Source organism: Benincasa hispida, chromosome 12 (genome assembly GCF_009727055.1).
Source record: "Benincasa hispida cultivar B227 chromosome 12, ASM972705v1, whole genome shotgun sequence".
Classification (NCBI taxonomy): domain Eukaryota; kingdom Viridiplantae; phylum Streptophyta; class Magnoliopsida; order Cucurbitales; family Cucurbitaceae; genus Benincasa; species Benincasa hispida.
The window spans coordinates 71,279,886-71,288,475 of NC_052360.1; the positions used below are offsets into that span (position 1 = coordinate 71,279,886).

The window sequence follows — 8,590 nt, forward strand, 5'->3', positions numbered from 1 at the left end:
TCTCTAAAATTCTCTCTTGATTGCATGCCTCAAAGTCACTCAAATCTCTTCAATATATTGTAGATCATCATGCATGGAAGAGAGCTCTTGCTTGGAGTTAATGAAGAAGAGGAAATGGAAAATGTGTTAGCATGAAAAAGATGGATAATGGAAAAACTTGTTTTAACATTTGTGTATTATTTTTTCCAACTTTCCAATTTTATCTCAAAATCAAAACTTGATTTTTTAAAATCCATTTTGATTTTAAAACTGAAAAATTTAATTTTATAAAATTAATTTCATAAATTAATTTTTAAATAAAATTAATTAATTAATATCAAATATTAAATTAATTTTTATACACATCCATCTTTATATATTTAAATATAAATTCTCCTATTTCGTTTAATTCTCAAATTAAACATGTAATTATATCTCATATAATTACTAATTCCCTTAATTCTAATTTGAACGTTTCAAATCAACTTATCACACTATTCTAGAACTAGTCCATTACGAGCAAGTAGGGGGACCTCGCGGACCTATAGATCATGGGCTCCAACGATCCGAGATTAATTGGCTAAACTCATTAGACCAGGTTAATCCCCATTTATTAACTAATGGGTCACTCCATTAAAGCCCATAGTTCCACTACCCTCATTGTAGATATATTATGTCCACATGATTTAACCATGATCAGTAAGTTGACCCTTATTAGGTTGTTCGTAATAATGGTTGGGTCAAATATCTATTTTACCCCCGAGATTACGTCTTATTCCTCAAGTTCTTACTAATCCTCTAATGAGCAACTGGTTTGTGATCTAATCACTAAACCAAACTCTCTCAGCCCAGTGAGAGGGTAGGGCCCCTTGTTCAAGACCTGGATTCAGTACTAGAGAGAACAACCTTTCTTCTATCCCTAAATTGGGTGGATGTGAACTCCGTCTTGCACCCTATGTCCTCAGCTGTCTATTAGGTCTTACCCCTGAAATGGTAGGCTTATTGAGCCGACGCTGTTGAGCCAATCTTCACCTATGTAAATCTAAGGATAATCCCAAATAAACAGGAGTTCATAGTTAGCATAGGATTAAGATCGAGTTACCTAGGTTATCTAAGTGAAATAGTTAGTCTTATATAGTAAACAACGTTATAAAGTAAGAGTGACTTATTTCTTGGTCCGATCTTATGCAAAGTCATTGCATAGGACGCCCCCACTCCTTATGTCATAACATGTACAAATTAGGATCACTTCTTATGTAGCACTTTACAACTCTTTGTAAAAACTACAGAGTAGGCCGCATCCAATAGTATTACCAGAATAAGGTACCCAACCTTATTCATGTACTATAGATCATTTTGACTATTTACTCGAACCTAATCCACTTTTATGTCTCCACATAAAGTTCAAGCACTCATGTAATAGTCATGAGTTTTAGTTTATTGGATTTAGACATTCATACAATTTATAAAATCAATAATAAGTTTATTGATTATAGAAAATATTTATCATTTTACAAACTACGAGTTTCAGGACATAAAACCCAATATTATCAAGATAAATCATGCAAGCACTCACTTATTCAACTAATTGACACTTCAATTAGCACTAAATGAGTGTCTTAGATGTTGAAATGTTGAAAAATCCATCGAAAAAAAAAAAAAAAAAACCTCAATGTTGAATTTTTCTACTCAAATTAAAATTCAATTTTAATTTATATATATTTTTTAGAATCTAATTAATTTTACTTTAAAATTAATCTAGATAAAAATAAATTCAATTCTACAAATTGAATTTTATAAATTGAAATTGATTTATTAATTAATGAAATAATAATTTAATATCAAATATTAAATTAATAAAATACCTAATTCAAGCATGAATCCTTTCATGTAATCAATATTTAAATCAATATTTAAATATTTGAAACTCTTCAATTACATTAAATTTCGATAAAATTATTGTTAATTATATTGAATATAATTGTCCAAACCCCAAATTGAAATTGAACATTTTGAATTCAAACACTAAATTGAAATTTGAACACTTCAATTTCATTCAACGTACTAATCCAATGTTTAATATTAAACGAGCTAGTAGAGGGACTTTATGGACCTACAAATCATGATCTCCAACGATTTCAGATTAATCGTTTAAACTCTTTAACTTGAATTAACCAATATTTGTTAACCACCAAGACATACCACTATAGCTCGATGGTGGCATTCTCCTCACTGTAGAAATATTTTTGTTCACTTGATTTAGCCATGATCATTAAGTCGATCCTTCACAGGTGCTTCGTATTTACAACTACGTCAAAATTATCGTTTTACCACTGTAATACATCTTGCTCCTTAAGCTCCCACTGATCTTCTATTAAACAATTGGTTTATAGTCCAAGTAATAAACCATGTCCGCCTCGACCATGAGAGGGTGGGGCCTCTTTGTTAAAGATCAGGAATCAGTACTTAAGAGAACAACCTATCTACTAACCCTCAAATGGTTAAGAGTGAGTTCCATCTTACAGAACAATGTCCCCAGCTATCTATCCGATCTTATCCCCAAAATGGGAGGTTTGTTGAGCAATGTTGTTGAACTACTCTCACCTATGGAGATCAAAGGATAATCCTGGATAAACAAGAGTTCATAGTTAGCTCAGGAGTAAGATTGACTTACCCTAGGTCATCGAATTAAAATAATCGATTTTAAAAGTAAACAGTCGTTATAAAGAAACGTGACTATTTCATGGTTCAATCTTATGCAAAACTCTTTTCAATAGGATGCCCCCACTTGCATGTCTCCACATGAACGATTTGGGGATCATATTGTTTGTAACAGTATACAAAGTAGGTCACTGTTGTATGAAAATAGGTGTGCAATTTTGAGATTCACAAAGATTGTGCGATGCAAATATATGCAATCAAACTTAATGAACATGTGCCTATCACAAGTTTTCTCGTTAACAAGCCAAGTGAAACCTAGTAACAAGTGTCTCAGGATAACTTGAGGTCAAGCATGGGTATTGATAACGGGTAGAAATGCATGTTATCATAGTGCTGAATCCTTAAACAATATCGGATTGTGTTGATGAAATATGTTAAATTGCATCCATTTAGCATAAATTCTATAATATTGCGATCGCTTGCATCCAATGCATTAGAGCAGTTGATCTTTATATTTTTGTGCAGAATAATGCGTTAACACAATGCAAAGAATGCGATCATAGGAATATATTGGTCGAGCGCAACTTCACCGCAAGACTTTGTGTTGATCGTGCTCGGAAACATTCACCCAAGAAGAATCACCGCAACATGGTGGGTGCATCCGGACGAAAGGACAATTAAGATCAATGGGACAAAAAGCTGACGACAGTCAGATCTAAATTAAGTTGATAGCCGATAACGGTCACAAAGTACATATAGTTTTATCGGTGATAATTATTCGGCGTATCATTCAGGAATTAAAGCTGTCCCATCTCTACAACCAGGAGAGAGAAGCCACCTTTCACCTTTGATGCCCTATAAATACCAAGTGCATTCTTCAGAGAAGAGGTCAAGTAGTCGATTATTTCATCATTTTACAAGTTCACATCTTTGTCCATAGTCTTCTTTTATTTTAAGGTGGATGCGAGGAAGAAGGTGTATAGATAGATCGTTCCGGCAAGCTGGGGAAAGCACCGGAAGCTCCAAGTTAGAGAGAGGGACGACACCCACGGAAGCAGGAATATATGTAGATTATAATAGAGATTCAGTGTAAAAAGCATCAATCATCAAGGAATTGCTACTAGGCTCTCTACCTTTAGTTTCCATTATCATTTTGTACTCAATTCAGTTATAAGAATGGACGTCTTCCTCTATATTTGTTCACTCTCTGTAATTCACGCATGAGTAGCTAAAACAGTTGAATGGGTTGAGAAGCATTTAGCTAGCACAACTAGGGAATCTTTATTCTTTGTGATTATCTTGTTTATGTATGCTTCATCCGTCTATTAGAGATACTTGGGAGGGTAGTCTAAGGATAGGATCTAGACTTAGGAAGGACAGATCAGAATCTAGGTTTGGAAGAACCAGATTAGAACACATAAAAGAGAGATAGGTGCTTAAAAATGAGCAGTATTTGTTATTAACGCATCGCATGCATCTTAGCAATAAGATATAATTGTATGCGGTCACCTTGCTTTCATGCATTTTGAATCAATGCATAGGACAAGAGTAGAGACTTAGGGATAAGCTCTATGGACATTTTGCATTCAACACATGCGTCCTAGACTTAGGAGCATCGCATTTACATTAGGAAATGACTTGCTGTTCATGGTTGTAACATGATCGCAAAGTTTAACACATTCCCGAGTAACGCTAGCTAAAGATCTTCTCAACCCATTCATCGCATACTCATTGCATCTATCGACCCAACTCTCTTTCTAAACTCCACCGCCTTTATTTACTCTTTTTTATCAATGCAACAACACACCCACACTTTATTTATTTACTTGGTTACGACAAAGTTTTCGTAAACATTATCAATGCAACTATTTTCATAAGTCCCTATGTTCGACCATGGACTTACCAGGAAACTCAGAGGAATTTACACTTGAATTCTGCTAGGGAAAATTGAGTGCACAATGCAATCTGTCAACGCATATCATCCATATTTCAACTTCATAAAATTCAAGCATCAAGTTTTTGGCGTCGTTGCCGGGGACTTCGGCAAAATAGTTGTTAACGGTAATTTTTTTGATTTCTTTGCAGAACTCTCAATCTCTGGCGAACTACGACCCGGAGATTGAGAGAACATCTTGAAGGAGACTAAGAGACCGTCAACAACAACCACAATTTGATAAAGAAGAGATGGCGGAGTAGCCTAGGATTGAAGCACCGAACAACAATGTCATGGAAAATCCGATTCTATTGGCAAACGATCGCAATAGGCCCATTAGAGACTATGCATCGCCAAACCTCTATGATTTCTCTCTGGGAATCATGAGGCCTACCTTAGACGGAAGTAGATTTGAAATGAAACCGATGATGCTGTAAATGATCCAGGCTGCAGGTCAATTTGGAGGAAGGCGTGGTGAGGATCCGCACGCCCATCTCCGAAGTTTTATTGAAATTTTCAATACTTTTGTGTTCCCGAACATCTCTGCTGAAGAAGTTCGGCTACCGTTGTTCCCATTTTCTCTCTGTGATCAGGCTAGGAAATTGGCTTACTCACTCGAACTAGGAGAGATCACTTCTTGGGAGTAGGTGGTGGAGAAGTTTATGAAGAAGTATTTTCCACCTACTGAAAACGCAAGACGAAGAAAGCTTATTACTAATTTTGAACAAGATATGGATGAATCGCTCAGTGATGCTTGGGCGAGGTTTAAAAGGTTGGTCCGAGATTGCCCGAATAATGGACTACCAGATTGCCTGCAAATGGAAATTTTCTACCTCGATCTGGATCTTGCTTCGCAGACCGCTGCCGATGCAGCAGTAGCTGGTGGTCTGCTTGATAAGACTTATGATGAGACAAAGAATATCTTGGAGCGCATCTCCAAGAATCATGAAGACTAAAGGGAGAGTGACCAGAGATTAAGACTCAAGAATTCTGACGTAAATAACGGTGGTATTGTCTCATTGTAAAACAAAATGAGCGCAATGATGAATTTGATTCAAGGAATGACGATCAGCAGCCCAACACCGCAAGGTGGGCAGATTAACGCAATAAGTCAAAACACTGCAAGGTGTGCCACTTAAGGTGATGGGCATGCAATGGAAGATTGACCGCAAAATCCATCGTAGGTAAGCTTGAGATTGCGACAACGAAAGAAGAAGAAAAGGAAAATGAAGCAGTAGAACCTGAGGTTGCGTCAACCTTAAAGTAGAATGAAATGGGAACCATGAAAATTCAGTTACCACCCTTCCCTCAGAGGCTAAGGAAGAAGAAAAATGAAGAGGTACAGTACCAACGCTTCCTGTCTATGCTAAAACAATTACATGTTAATATTCCTTTCAGTGAAGTGATTGAGGAAATGCCTGCCTATGCCAAGTTTCTTAAGGACATGGTAACTAAGAAAAGAGGTGTTGGAAAATTTTCCACGGTGGCATTAACTAATGCTCCAAATCTATTATCTTATCGAAGATGAGTGATCTTGAGGGCTTCACTATTCTTTGCTCCATAGGAGGACTCTATATTGGGCAAGCCCTGTGTGACTTGGGGGCTAGCATAAATTTGTTGTCGCTGTCAATCTTTCGACAATTAAATGTGGGGCAACTTGTGCCCACCTCCGTGACTCTTCAATTGACAAATAGATCTCTGGTTCATTCAGAAGGTACGGTGAAGGATGTGTTGATCACGATTGATAAATTTATTTTGCCAGCTGACTTCATCATCCTAGACTATGAGGCCGACAAAGATGTGCCCATCATTTTGGGGCGATCTTTCCTATCAATAGTTTGTGCACAAGGGAGAAATCACTTTGAGCATAAACGGACAGAAGCTCAAGTTTAATATAATTCGTGCCATGAAATTTCCTGACGAGGAAGACCTGCAAGATTATGATGATGACCTGAATTTGATTGAAGAATAAAAGTCTGATGAAGAGTGTGAAGAAGAGGATGCCAACGCATTCGTAGCTGCCTGCAATGCGGTCGTAGCAAAAACAAACAAAGAAGGAGGATCGATAGCAACGCATGAAGAAGAGCCAAAAGAAGAAAGAAAGATAACGCAACCTTCTCTCGTGGAACCACCAACCCTTGAACTAAAAACCCTACCAACACATTTGAAGTACGCATTTCTGGGGCAGTATGAGAATGCATTAATGAGCATTCTCAAGAAACATGTGCGAGTAATTGGTTGGACGCTCACTGACATTATTGATGAAATATGTTAAATTGCGTCCATTAAGCATAAATTCTATAATATTGCGATCGAATGCGTCCAATGCATTAGAGTAGTTGATCTTTATATTTTTGTGCAGAATAATGCGTTAACGCAATGCAAAGAATGCGATCATAAGAATACATTGGTTATGCTCATAAACATTCACCCAAGAAGAATCACCGCAACATGGTGGGTGCATCCGGATGAAAGGACAATTAAAATCGATGGGATAGAAAGCTGACGACAGTCAGATCCAAATTAAGTTGATAGTCAATAACGGTCACAAAGTACATCCAACTTTATCGATCACAATTATCTAGTGCATCAGTCAAGAATTAAAGTTGTCCCAATTGTACAACTATGATAGAGAAGCCGGCTTTCATCTTTGATGCCCTATAAATACCAAGTGCATTCTTCAGAGAAGAGGTCAAGCAGTCGATTATTTCATCATTTTACAAGTTTGTGTCTTTGTCCATAGTCTTCTTTTATTTTAAGGCGGACGCGAGGAAGAAGGTGTGCCAATAAATCATTCCGACAAGCTGGGGAAAGCACCGGAAGCTCCATGATAGAGAGAGGGCCGACGCCTGCAGAAGCGAGAATATTTGTAGATTAGAATAGAGATTCAGTGTAAAAAGCCTTGGTCAGCAAGGAATTGCTACCAGGCTCTTTACCTTTAATTTCCATTATCATTTTGTACTCAATTAAGTTATAAGAATGGAATGTCTTCCTCTATATTTGTTCACTCTCTGTAATTCATGCATGAGTAGCTACAATAGTTGAATGGGTTGAGAAGCATTTAGCTATCACAACTAGGGAATCTTCATTCTTTGTGATTATCTTGTTTATGTATGCTTCATTCGTCTATTAGAGATACTCGGGAGGGTAGTCTAAGGACAGGATCTAGACTTGGGAAGGTCAGATCAGAATCTAGGATTGGAAGAACAAGACTAGAACACATAAACGAGAGATAAGCGCTTAGGAATGAGCACTATTTGTTATTAACACAACGCATGCATCTTAGTAATAAGATATGATTGTATGCGGTCACCTTGCTTTCATGCATTTTGGATCAACGCATAGGACAAGAGTAAAGACTTAGGGATAAGCTCTATGGACATTTTGCATTCAACACATGCGTCCTAAACTTAGGAGCATCGCATTTACATTAGGAAATGACTTGCTGTGCATGGTTGTAACATGATCGCAAAGTTTGACGTATTCCCGAGTAACGCTAGCTAAAGATCTTCTCAACCCGTTCATTGCATACTCATTGCATCTATCAACGAAACTCTCTTTCTCAAATTCTCCGCCTTTATTTACTCTTTCTTATCAACACAACAACACACCCACACTTTATTTATTTATTTGGTTACCACAAAGTTTTCGTAAACATTATCAACGCAACTATTTTCACAAGTCCCTATGTTCGACCCTGGACTTACCATGAAACTCAGAGGAATTTACACTTGAATTCCGCTGGGAAAACTTGAGTGCACAATGCAATCCATCAACGCATATCATCCATATTTTCACTTCATAAAATTCAAGCATCAGGTATTTGATGCGATAATGTTGAAGTAAGATGAATTATGCGATGGTGTTAAAGATGCGTTGGTTATTGTGATGACAATAAACTAAATGCAGTTAATGAAATTTTGAGTAACTAAGGGCTTGATAATTTTGAAATGGCAATGGGTGTGTAATGCCACAGACCAAACAAAGGGACTATATTGAAATGAAAGGGCTAGAGGG

The 8,590-nt window shown here is 36.9% G+C and overlaps 1 non-coding gene across 1 annotated transcript; it reads right to left on the reverse strand.

Annotated features, from left to right (window-relative positions):
• Positions 1–5,268: 5,268 nt before the first annotated feature.
• Positions 5,269–5,375, reverse strand: LOC120068627. The gene has a single exon (XR_005479264.1). It is a non-coding gene; the product is annotated as a small nucleolar RNA R71 (small nucleolar RNA).
• Positions 5,376–8,590: the final 3,215 nt, after the last annotated feature.